Here is a 12,913-nt window from a genome sequence, read left to right as displayed (position 1 = left end):
CAAAAACAATTATCTTGTTAAGTATGTGAAAATTCAGCACACAACACAACAGAACCATACATTTGATCCATAGGATATAATAAAGTTTTTTGTTATTTTAAAACAAGCTGTTAATACATTCAGGGCTAGTAGTTGTTCGTTTAACTGAGAAAGCTGTTAAAGCAAAAAATCATAACAATTACAAAGCATAAATCTTTTATTTTAAAAGTATGTGTACTCATTCTTTAACTTTTGATATGGCTTACCAGAGTTCTACAGTATATTTCTTAAATAACCACATCAATAATGTTTACAGCTTCCATTTCTTTAAAGAGGAATAAACTGACTCCTACAAACACCAACTTAATTGGTGGGAGCAGAAGGATACAGCTATACTTGGGAGTAGCTTTTTGCAGTGGGCATCCATAATGTATTTTACAGAAGGAATGGAGAGCATTCATTAATCTGGCATGCCAGTTATGTGAAGGTCAGTTAAGACAGTGTCTAGTATATTTTAAAAGCAAATCAAGTGAGGGTTATAGTGAAGGTTGAAGAAAAACTGTGAAACCTTTGAGATTAAAAATAGAAGTAGAATCTTTTTTGTTGAAGATGGTGAGTTGGACATAAACATTTATATTCACTATCTCCTGAAATTCCACTAAATGAGAATAAAGAAATCTTAAAAATAGCATAAATCTACAAGAACTAATATCTGGAAGAGACAACAACTAAAATTTGAAAGCAGAAAAGCATATGAACAATTGGTAACAAACTTCAATCTCTCCACTGCTAAGGGGCTGAGAAAAACAACAGAGAAAGCCCCAGAGCAACACAATTTATACACGCGTCCTCAAGAGGCTCTGGAATGGTGACCCCAGATGGCACTGGAAGCAAAATGAAGCTGGAATAGGAACAGAGTTTGAAAGTCAACTTAAGAAACAGGCCTTCTGATCCCTTATTCTATTCAGGCAAATGACTGTCAGAAGATTAGAGGCTTATTCTCTGGAGAGGGTAAAACAAAGTGTCTTTGGCTTGAGATCTATAAGGCAGAGTTAAGGGTTGATTGATTATCAGGGAATCAAAGTGAATGCTTACCTCTTTAAAAAGTTATCTATGTCTCTATTTCCCTTAAGTTTATTTTAGGGGCTATCAGGATGGCAGGGTGAGAAAGTCTGTGGACCCACTCCCCAGCAATACAAGCACAACTGGTGAAATGATCCTAAGGGTATATACCAAATTAAGAAACATTTTTTCAGGAAAATATACTAAGATTAGGATTGGGAAGAAGCAGGTTGGACAGATTGGAGCTTCTATCCATTGAGTTGGGAATGGGTTGGGAAGAAGCAGGTTGTGGCTTAGTTTTTAAGAGTCCGCAGCACTTCAGCCACAGCCTGCTTTTCCCCACCCATTCCCAACGCAGATGGACAGAAACTCCAATCCAAGCGGCTGTGGCCAAAAAGATGGGTCTCCCTTTTCCCTTGGCTTCCAGTAAAGGGTTACAGCATCTCATGGGAAGGAGCAGGCTGTCAGCAATTTCTCATCCCCTCATTCTGAGTTGAAAAGACTAAATTCCTGATGCATATGATGAGAATTCAGGGACTTCCTTTCTCCACCTAGCCCCTACTGATAAGGTAGAGGTTCAACCCCAGGATAGGAAAGCTGAGAAAATAGGGACCCAAACGTCCTCACCTCAGCGCATTCACAGGGCAGTTTCTACACTGGGAGAGGTACATAAAGAAGACCAGAAGCTACATGCTGGCCCAGCTACCGAAGTAGTGGCTCAGAGATTTTACCCAGGGGAAGAGACCTTAAAACAGAAGGCCCTAAGCTCTACCCAAAGAAACTGACTTTATCTGACTCAGATTGCGGGTAAGTTGGAGCCTAAAAGTGGTCTCAAAAACTATGGAGACTTGGTAATAAGCAAATAAAAGGAGGCTGGTAGTTCACTTAATTAAGAGAAACAAGCAAAAGATCTAATTCATTAGAGAGAACCAGGGAATGAGACAGCTAAGAAGTGTCATCTTGGTGTCAGAATTCAAATTGAAGAATGGCCACAAAAATGAATCAAATTTAAACAGATGTGGAACAATTTAAGCCCCAATGCATTGTCAAAAACAATAAAGCAATTAGTGAAGATGGCAATTAGTGAGGTATAAAGCAGCTACATGTGATAGCAAATGAGGCAGACAAAGAAGGTATCAGGGAAAGGCAAAGTGAGTCAGGTAGAGACCACTGGATTCCCAGGGTGAATGTGGCCACACTGAAGGCCGCACCCTCTGAAGAGTGACACCAAAGTCAAACAGACTTCATTAAAATTGCCTAGCCAACTCATACAACAAATAAATACACAAACAACAAGAAAACAAACCTAATAAGGGGGGAGATAAATTAACCAATAGCTACAATATATTACCTAAATTGTCATCTTTATCAAGAAATTATGAGACATGCAAAGAAACAGGAATGTGTAATACCTACAGAAGGGGAAAAGCAAGTGATAGAAAATACTTGTGAGAGGTCCCAGAAGTTAAACATAACAAAGACTTCAAAGCAAACATTATAAATACATTTAAAGAACTAAAGGAAACCATGCTTAAAGAAGAAATGAAAGGTATGATGACTATGTCTCATCAAATAGAGAACATAGATGAAAAGATATAAAATAAAAACCCAATGGAAACACTGGAGTGGAAAAGTACAATAAACTTAAAAGGACTAAGATCATTCGTCCTTTTAGACACTAATAATTCAAAGAAATTTGGGAAATTAACAAATATGTGGAAATTAAACAACACACCAACAAATAACCAATGGGTCAAATATGAAATCACAATGGAAATTTAAAAATACTCTAAGATAAATGAAAGATATAAAATTTATCAAACATAGCTGAAGTAGTGTTAAAGATCTCAATCAATAACCTAACCTTCTACCTTAAGACACTGAAAAAAGATGAAGCCCAGCAACTCCACTCCTAGACTTATACTGAAAATTATTTTAAGCCTGTACCTTTATATTCAGAGCAGCATTATTCATAATAGCCTAAAAGTGTCAACATCCCAAATGTCCATCAACTGACGTGTGGATACATAAAATGTGGTATATCTAAGTGATGAAATATTATTCAGCAATAAAGAGGATGATGTCCTGGCGTATGCTACAGCACGTACAGCATGGATGAACTTTGAAAACATTATACTAAGTCCAAGAAGCCAGTCATTAAAAACTAGACATTATATGATTACACTTCTATGACATGTCCAGAACAGTCAAATCTATACAGACCAGAATAGATACATGGTTGCTTAGGGGTAGGGGGAGGAATGGGTGGTGGAAATGCGCAATCATTGCTAATGCATATGGGGTTTCTTTCTGGGGAGATTAAAATGCCCTAAACTTGATTGTAGTGACAGTTGCACAATTCTGTGATTATATTTTAAAAGCCACTGAACTGTAAACTTTAAAAGGGTAAAATGTATGGTATGCATTATATCTCAATAAAACTGTATTTTTAAAAATTATCTTAGGAATGTAAAGTTCTGCTCACAAAAAGAAAGTTCTTAACAGTACTTCAGTTCTTTATAGACAACCACACAGCAAATAAAAGATTCTTTTATGTAGTATATAGAATGTCATATATACACATATATACATCCCAAAACACTAAGAAAGTACTGTAATTTTATTACAATAGCTACAGTTTATTTCATAGATAGGAAGATACTGTGCGTTATAGTCTATTCCCGAAAACAATGATGAAGTAACAAAAACGATTTTTACAATTAGATAGCTAGAGTGACATTAATTCTGCTCATAAACTGCAGTTTTAGAACATGAATTTAAATAAAGGTTATTAGAAAAGAAAAACACTTGTTGTTACCAGTTTTATTTGAAATTAAGGTTTGCCAAAAGATACAGCGACCTTAATTCATTTACCATTTTAGCTGCTTGCTGATTCAACTTATATATATCTCTCTCTTCAATCTGACATTCTTTCCACATTTATTTTAAATCTCATCACCTTTACTTGCATTTTAATCACCGAAGCTTGTAATTACAACAATCTTATTTTCCTCAAAAGAAAAATATTTACTGTAAAGAACTCTCTTAGCCATAATGACTCTGCAGTCATTTAAAAAATGTTGCTCCAGATTTGGCAGGTGTTAATTGAAGACTTATTAAATAACTTTTATGTAAATGCCACAGGGAGTAACAGATTTACAATTAGCATAGTTATTCCAGCCTCATCACTCTTCCTAAAGTAATAAGGGAAAATGATTACTAAAAAAAAGTCTATTTTCAACTGTTATGTTTATTTACATTATCATTTGATAAGGTGTTGGCTTGTATGCCCCTCTCCACCAAAAGCATACGTATATTTTGGATATACTATACCGATAAAATGGGAGAAGCAGAAACTACCAAGTGTCTATTAGTTGCATCAAAGTTTACAGATAACACATAAACCACAATAAAGTCTTATGTCTTTATTAGTATTAGCAAAAAAATCTTACATAATAAAAATCAAGTTATATTCTTTGTCAATAAGTTTCTTAGTGGTTCTTAAAACCTTATAATACTCATTTTAACAGCTAATATGAAAACAAAATTATAATAATCTAAAGGATAAATAATATTCCACATGATGGAAGGAAAAAATATATCCCAGGACTACAGGGGAAACAGGATATTCTGGGTAAGTGAATATTCTGACTTACTGATAGTTATTATATATGTTCATAAAGAAATGGCAAAATAATATAACCAATTATTTTAATAATCATTCCAAAAATGAAATAATAAAACAAAATCTAGTTTCCAATGTAGGCATCTTAGGAGGCTACACTCTTTTCAACAATGAGATCACTGTTTAATTCTAGACTCAACTTTTGAAACAGCCCTTAGTGCCAGCTGGGGAGGCACAAGAAAAAAAATCTAATTACTTTATATTCATAAACCATCTTCAAAAATGTATCTCCTAGCTTGATACCCCACCCTATTCATCAGACTAAGCTTTGAATAATTTAGCATAGAACTAGGCTGCCACGGAAATTGTTCAAGAAAATGACTGTGGCTCAATTTTAAAAAGAATCTAAAATAGTTAAAAAAAATGATAGGACTGGCCGGGTGCGGTGGCTCATGCCTGTAATCCCAGCACTTCGGAAGGCTGAGGTGGTTGAATCACGAGGTCAGGAGATCAAGACCATCCTGGCTAACAAGGTGAAACCCCATCTCTACTAAAAATACAAAAAATTAGCCAGGCGTGGTGGCATGTGCCTGTAATCTTAGCTACTTGGGAGGCTGAGGCAGGAGAATCGCTTGAACCCAGGAGGTGGAGGTTGCAATGAGCCGAGATCACGCTACTGCATTCCAGCCTGGTCACAAAGCAAGACTCCGTCTCAAAAAAAGAAAGAAAGAAAAAAAAGAATAGTACTGTTGAACAGGTGTATAACTCACTACTGTGAAAATTATAAAAACACAGGATTTATAAATTCCACCATGACTATTTTAAACAATTAAGTAATATTAGGATCATAAACTATATACATTTCCTCTCAATTACTATATAATAAAATATACAATTCAAAAGCTACAATGAATAGAGAAGCCATTCAGAAGATATTTCCAGATCTTACTCATTATGAATAGCAATGATTTCTTTATTGTTCCACAGACACAGAAGCATAGAAGATTGGACAGAATAACAAAAAGCTACTGCAGAATTTAGAAAGTGTGTACCTTCATTACCAGTTTGATTCAAACAAGTTTGAGATACAATAAGTAAGTAGTAGTATCCTCATTTTCTAGATAAGGAATTAAAGGCCTAAAGTAGCGATTCTCAATTTTTTTTCTGCCTCAGAGCATCTAAAGGATTCTTCAGTGACAGTGATTTCACCTCGTGTTGGGGAAAGCACCACCTAGGGCAGAGGTTCTCAATCTTGGATATACATTTGAACCACCAAGGATGCTCTAACAAACCACTGACACCCTGGGCCCACCCCATATATTTGGGTTGAATTATTTTCAGGTGGAGCTCAGCTTGACATTTTTAAATAACTGTCAAGGTGATTCTAATTTGCAGCTGGTGTTAAGAATCATTGAACTAGAGAGAGAAACAAAACTCTGCATTTAGACTGAAGGACCTAAATGATTCTTAGAAAAAAAGTGATTCTTTAAATAACTTTAAATAACTGTCGAAATGATTCTAATTTATAGCTGGTGTTAAGAATCATTAAACTAGAGAGATAAACAAAACTCTGCATTTAGGTTGAAGGACCCGAATGATTCTTATAAAAAGTGATCCTTATAAAAAATAAAAACCTTTAATGATGTAAAATTATATATGTATTTACATATGTACATATATATTAAAGTCTAACTTTAACAAATTTCGGGAAATGTAAACAACTGTGCATCCATCACTATGATCCAGTTTTGAGAAACTTCCATCGCACCTTTGCAGTCAATATCCCTTCTACCCATGGCCTCAGACAACCATTGATCTGCTGTCTCCTTCTGCCTTTTATAGGAATTTCATACATATGATCTTACAATAAATAATCTAACCTTGTCTGACTTTATTTATAAACTAAGCATAATGTTTTTCAGGTACACCCCAAACTTTTCATGCCTTCTCATTCTTCAGTATTCCATTATATGCAAAAAAAAAGATCTCTTCACCAGATGATAAATATTTGCATAATTTCCAAGTGTTGGCTATTGCAAACAATACTTTTATAAACACTTGCATATAAGCCTTCATGTAAACATATGTTCTCATTTCTCCTGGGTAAATATCTAGGAATGAAAGGGCTGGATTGCACAGTCAAGTGCAAGTTTAACTGCCAAACTGTTTTCCTTACTAGCTGTGCTATTGTACATCCCCAGCAACAATGTGTGAGATGTGCAGTTTCTCCACATCCTCATCAACATTTGATAGTCACTGTTTTCAATTACGGCCATTCTAGTGAGTGTGTTGTAGAATCACATTTTGGTTGTAATTTGCATCTCCCAAGAGACTAATGATGTTGGGCATCTTTTCATGGAGTTTACTAGTTATTCGTGTATCTTCTTTGGCGAAATGTCTATTCAAGCATTTCACTCACTTATTAATTGGGTTGTTTTATTATATATAAAATTGGGAGAATTTTTCAAATATATCTGTCCATTGTCAGATATATGACTGGAACTATTTTCTCTAAGTAGCTTGTTTTTAAATGTTCTTAATAGTGTTTATCAAAAAGTGAGCATTTTGAACCTTGGTGAATTCTACTTTATAAATTTGTTTTCTTTTTCTAATTTATAGATTTGTTATCTGTGTTATCTTACAAAAGCTTTCTCATTTTAGCTCTTGAATTTAGTTACATGATCCATTTTGAGCTAATTTTCATTTAAAGTAAAAGTCTAAATACATATATCCATATATATACATAATTTTTACATGTGGATATCCAGTTCTTCCAGCAGTGTGTTGAAATTGTCCTTTTGCCATTGGCATCTGACTCTGTTCTGTTCCATGGATCTATGTATTCTTAGCCCAATACCACCATGTCTTGAGAACTGTGGCTTTATAATAAATCATGAGATCAGGTAGCATAAGTTCTCAAATGTTGTTTTTCCTTTTCAAAATTGTTCTGGCCATTCTAGGTGCTTTGCAATTCCATATAAATTTAGGATCAGTTTATCAATTTCTTTTCTTTTTTCTTTTTTTTTTTTTGAGATGCGAGTCTCGCTCTGTTGCCCAGGCTGGAGTGCAGTGGCGAGATCTTGGCTCACCGCAACCTCCGCCTCCCGGGTTCAAGCGATTCTCCTGCCTCAGCATCCAGAGCAGCTGGGACTACAGGCCCTGCTACCACGCCCGGCTAATTTTTTTTTTTTTTTTTTGTAAACACAGGGTTTTGCCATGTTGGCCAGGCTGGTCTTGAACTCCTGCAGTTTGTCAATTTCTACAGAAAGGCCTGCTGGAATTTTGATAGGCATTGGGTTGAATTTGGAGTTCTATCTTAATAATGCTGAGTTTTCCAAACTCTAAATATGGTATATCTCTCCATTTACATATATTTTCTTTAATTACTCTCAGTAATGTTTTGGGGTTTTCAGTGTATGTCTTATACTTCTTTTGGTAGACATATTCTTCAATATTTTATTAATTAATTTCTGGTCTATTTCTTTCCTTCTACTCATTTAGATTAGGTCTTCTTGCTTACTGAGGTTGATGGTTAAATTATTGATTGTTGGTCTTTCTTCCATTCTAAGATAAGCATTTCAGATATTCTTAGTACTGCTTTAGCTGTGTTCCATACATTTTATGTTTTGTTTTTATTTTCATTCAGTTAAAACTATTTTGTAATTTCCTTCTTGATTTTTTCTTTGACCTATAGGTTATTTGGAAGTGTGTTAATTCCCAAATAGTTGAGAGATCTCTCAGGTTTCCTTCTGTTGTCGATTTCTAACTTAATTCCATTGAAATTGGAGGATATCATGTGTATTATTTCTATCCTTTTAAATTTACTGAGATTCATTTAATGGGCTAGCATGTATACAGGTCTGTCCTGAAGCATGTTTCATATGCGCTTGAAAAGAATGAGTATAAAGTTAAGTGTACAATAAAGGTTGGTAGTCAAGTTAGTTGAAAGGTTTACCATTGTATTCCTAGCACCACAGTAATGCCTTGCACACAGCAGGCACAGAAAAATTTTTGTTGACTAAAAGAATACTTTGTCTCTGTCACTAAAATTTATTTCAAAATCCTTATCAGTCCTTTATTTCTCAAGATGAAATTTATAGATCACTTGTACTGTACTATTTTAACCTTATCTGTTTCAGCCCACTATTTATTATTTTAACTTTGAGTGTAGATTCAGGAGGTACACATGCAGGTTTCTCATAAGGGTATATTGTGTGATGTTAAGGTCTGTGCTTCTATTAATCCTGTCACCCAGACTGTGAACATAGTACACAACTTCTCTCCTTTGGAGTCCCCAGTGCCTACTATTCCCATCTTTATATTTGTGTATATCCAGGGTTTAGCCTCCATTTGTGAGAACATACGATATTTGGTTTTCTGTTTCTGTGATAATTCGTTTAGGATAATGGCCGCCAGTTGCATCCATGGTGTTGCAAAGGACATGGTTCCACAGTATTCCATGGTGTACATGTACCACATTTCTTATGGCTGCACAGTATTCCATGGTGTATATGTACCATCTTTTCATAGCTGCATAGTAGTCCATAGTGTTTATGGATCATTTTTTATGGCTGCATAGTATTCCATAGCGTATACATACGATCTTTTCTTATGGCTGCATACTATTCCTGGTATATATGTACCACATTTTCTTTATCCAATCCACTGTTGATGTCAGCCCACTATTTTGAAACACTTTCACCATGGTGATTTGAATGTGGAAAAGGCACATGCTTCACCATTTCAAAACATTCTATCAGTCATTAGTCTAGTCCCTCTAAAAATATTTTTATTAGAAGAATTGTTAGTCAACAAAACAATCAGATATTATTTTCTCCAAGAGTGCCTTTAACATGTTTCTTTTCAAAATAATTCCAATTTTAAAAATATGAGGCAATATTGGAGTTCAGACTTCTAAAATTATCAAACATCTAGAATTATAAAATTGTCAGATACTATTACTCTGCTACATGAGAATAAATTATTTCCACAAATATCAAGACATAAAATTGAAAAGACCAAGTTTTTTTTTTATTATTATTATACTTTAAGTTCTGGGATACATGTACAGAACGTGCAGGTTTGTTACATAGGTATACACGTGCCATGGTGGTTTGCTGCACCCATCAACCCATCATCTATATTAGGTATTTCTCCCAATGCTATCCCTCCCCTAACTCCCCAGGCCCTGACAGGCCCCAGTGTGTGATGTTCCCCTCCCTGTGTCCATGTGTTCTCACTGTTCAACTCCCACTTATGAGTGAGAACATGCAGTGTTTGATTTTCTGTTCTTCTGTTAGTTTGATGAGAATGATGGTTTCCAGCTTCATCCATGTCTGTGCAAAGGACATGAACTCATTCTTTTTTATGGCTGCATAGTATTCCATGGTGTATATGTGCCACATTTTCTTTATCCAGTCTATCATTGATGGGCATTTGGGTTGGTTCCAAGTCTTTGCTATTGTGAATAGTGCCACAATAAGCATATATGTGCAGGTGTCTGTATAGCAGAATGATTTATAATCCTTTGGGTATATGCCCAGTAATGGGATTGCTGGGTCAAATGGTATTTCTAGTTCTAGATCATTGAGGAATTGCCACACTGTCTTCCACAATGGTTGAACTAATTTACACTCCCACTGACAGTGTATAAGTGTTCCTATTTCTCCAGATCCTCTCCAGCATCTGTTGTTTCCTGACTTTTTAATGATTGCCATTCTAAGTGGCGTGGGATGGTATCTCACTGTGGTTTTGATTTGCATTTCTCTAATGACCAGTGATGATGAGATTTTTTTCATATGTTTATTGGCTGCATAAATGTCTTTTTCTGAGAAGTGTCTGTTCATATCCTTAGCCCACTTTTTGATGGGGTTGTTTGCTTTTTTCTTGTAAATTTGTTTAAGTTCCTTGTAGATTCTGGATATTAGCCCTTTGTCAGATGGATAGATTGCAAAAGTTTTCTCCCATTCTGTAGGTTGCCTGTTCACTCTGATGATAGTTTCTTTTGCTGTGCAGAAGCTCTTTAGTTTAATTAGATCCCATTAGTCAATTTTGGCTTTTGTTGCCATTGCTTTTGGTGTTTTACTCATGAAGTCTTTGCCCATGCCTATGTCCTGAATGGTAATGCCTAGGTTTTCTTCTAGGGTTTTTATGGTTTTAGGTCTAACATGTAAGTCTTTAATCCATCTTGAATTAATTTTTGTATAAGGTGTAAGGAAGGGATCCAGTTTCAGCTTTCTACATATGGCTAGCCAGTTTTCCCAGCACCATTTATTAAATAGGGAATCCTTTCCCCATTGCTTGTTTTTGTCAGGTTTGTCAAAGATCAGATAGTTGTAGATGTGTGGCGTTATTTCTGAGGGCTCTGTTCTGTTCCATTGATCTATATCTCTGTTTTGGTACCAGCACCACGCTGTTTTGGTTACTGTAGTCTTGTAGTATAGCTAGAAGTCAGGTAGCGTAATGCCTCCAGCTCTGTTCTTTTTGCTTAGGATTGTCTTGGCTATACGAGCTCTTTCTTGGTTCCATATGAAATTTAAAGTAGTTTTTCTAATTCTGTGAAGAAAGTCAGTCGTAGCTTGATGCGGATAGCACTGAATCTATAAATTACTTGGGGCAGTATGGCCATTTTCATGGTATTGATTCTACCTATCTATGAGCATGAAATAGTCTTCCATTTGTTTGTGTCCTCTCTTATTTCCTTGAGCAGTGCTTTGTAGTTCTCCTTGAAAAGGTCCCTCACAGCCTTTGTAAGTTGTATTCCTAGGTATTTTATTCTCTTTGTAGCAATTGTGAAGGGGAGTTCACTCATGATTTGGCTCTTTGTCTATTATTGGTGTATAGGAATGCTTGTGATTTTTGCACATTAATTTTGTATCCTGAGATTTGCTGAAGTTGCTTATCAGCTTAAGGCGATTTTGGGCTGAGACGATGGAGTTTTCTAAATATACAATCATGTCATCTGCAAACAGAGGCAATTTGACTTCCTGTCTTCCTATTTGAATACCCTTTATCACTTTCTCTTGCCTGATTACCTTGGCCAGAACTTCCAATACTATGTTGAATAGGAGTGGTGAGAGAGGGCATCCTTGTCTTGTGCCAGTTTTCAAAGGGAATCCTTCCAGGTTTTGCCCATTCAGTATGATATGTTTGTCATAAACAGCTCTTATTATTTTGAGATACGTTCCATCAATACCTAGCTTACTGAGAGTGTTAGCATGAAGGGGTGTTTAAGTTTATTGAAGGCCGAAAAGACCAAGTTTTAAAAATTATTTTCAACAAAAGTATACATGATGTGACAAAAGAAATCATGCATGGCCTTTAGATACATTCAAAATTAGGTAGAAATTCTAATTCCACCCTGTGACATTAGATAAGATTCTTGGTTTCCTTGATTACCTTATTTTTCTCAATTGTAATATAAAGGTTTTTTAAAAACCTACTTCTCAGTATTGTTTTGAGAATTAAAGATAATGAATCCACAGCATATGGCACATAGTAGGCTTTCAATATTGGGAGATAAAATTTTTTATTACTTATCTATGATTTGTTTAGGTTGCAGATGATCATTCAATTTTTTGACAATTTCATAAAAATCTCTCTAAACACGGTGAGCCAAACATTTTTCACTATTCATCTGTCTTCTCAATAAAAGTTTTACATATAGGCATTTTTCTTTTGAAATGTAATAAGGTTGACTTAATTGCATTTGTTTGTACAGTGCTTTTGCATTTTTCCTGTATCACAATAATTTCTGGGTATTTTATTGAATACCAATTTTAAAAGGCATTCATTTGCTATTATAATTAAACCATACTTCAAATTGGGCATTGTTTGTCCATTTTAGTTCAAACTATATGAAATTGCTGATATGTAACAATTTTTGATATATAAAAACATCATATGGTTCAAATTAATACATATATATTTTTTATTTCATCAAAGGATGAAACCTAGGAAACTGATAAAAACTGGAGCACAAATTTTGGTTCACACTACATGGATGGAGTCCATTCAAAGTCTTTCTTTATCTGTCTGGAGAGCAGTTATTACTACCTAGAAATATATACTTCACTCATTATTTAACAAATATTTTTGAGTAACTGTTAAGTGTCAGGTAGACAAACATTTAGTATATTAGACAGCATGAGTACTAAGGTAAAAAGATAAAGCTAGGAAGATGAATAAGAGGTCAGGAGAAGAGTCTGTTTGCAACTTTAGATGGGCTGGCAAAAAAGGTCCTAAAAG

General features: G+C 35.0%; 1 protein-coding gene across 1 annotated transcript in view; it reads right to left on the bottom strand.

Moving 5' to 3' along the window:
- MTBP (MDM2 binding protein) overlaps positions 1–12,913 on the bottom strand; it is a 78,639-nt gene that overhangs the window by 36,264 nt on the left and 29,462 nt on the right. The window lies entirely within an intron of this gene.

Source organism: Nomascus leucogenys, chromosome 16 (assembly GCF_006542625.1).
Source record: "Nomascus leucogenys isolate Asia chromosome 16, Asia_NLE_v1, whole genome shotgun sequence".
Taxonomy (NCBI): Eukaryota; Metazoa; Chordata; class Mammalia; order Primates; family Hylobatidae; genus Nomascus; species Nomascus leucogenys.
Note: the sequence above shows the minus strand (reverse complement) of the source record. Positions and strands in the feature narration are given on the sequence as shown.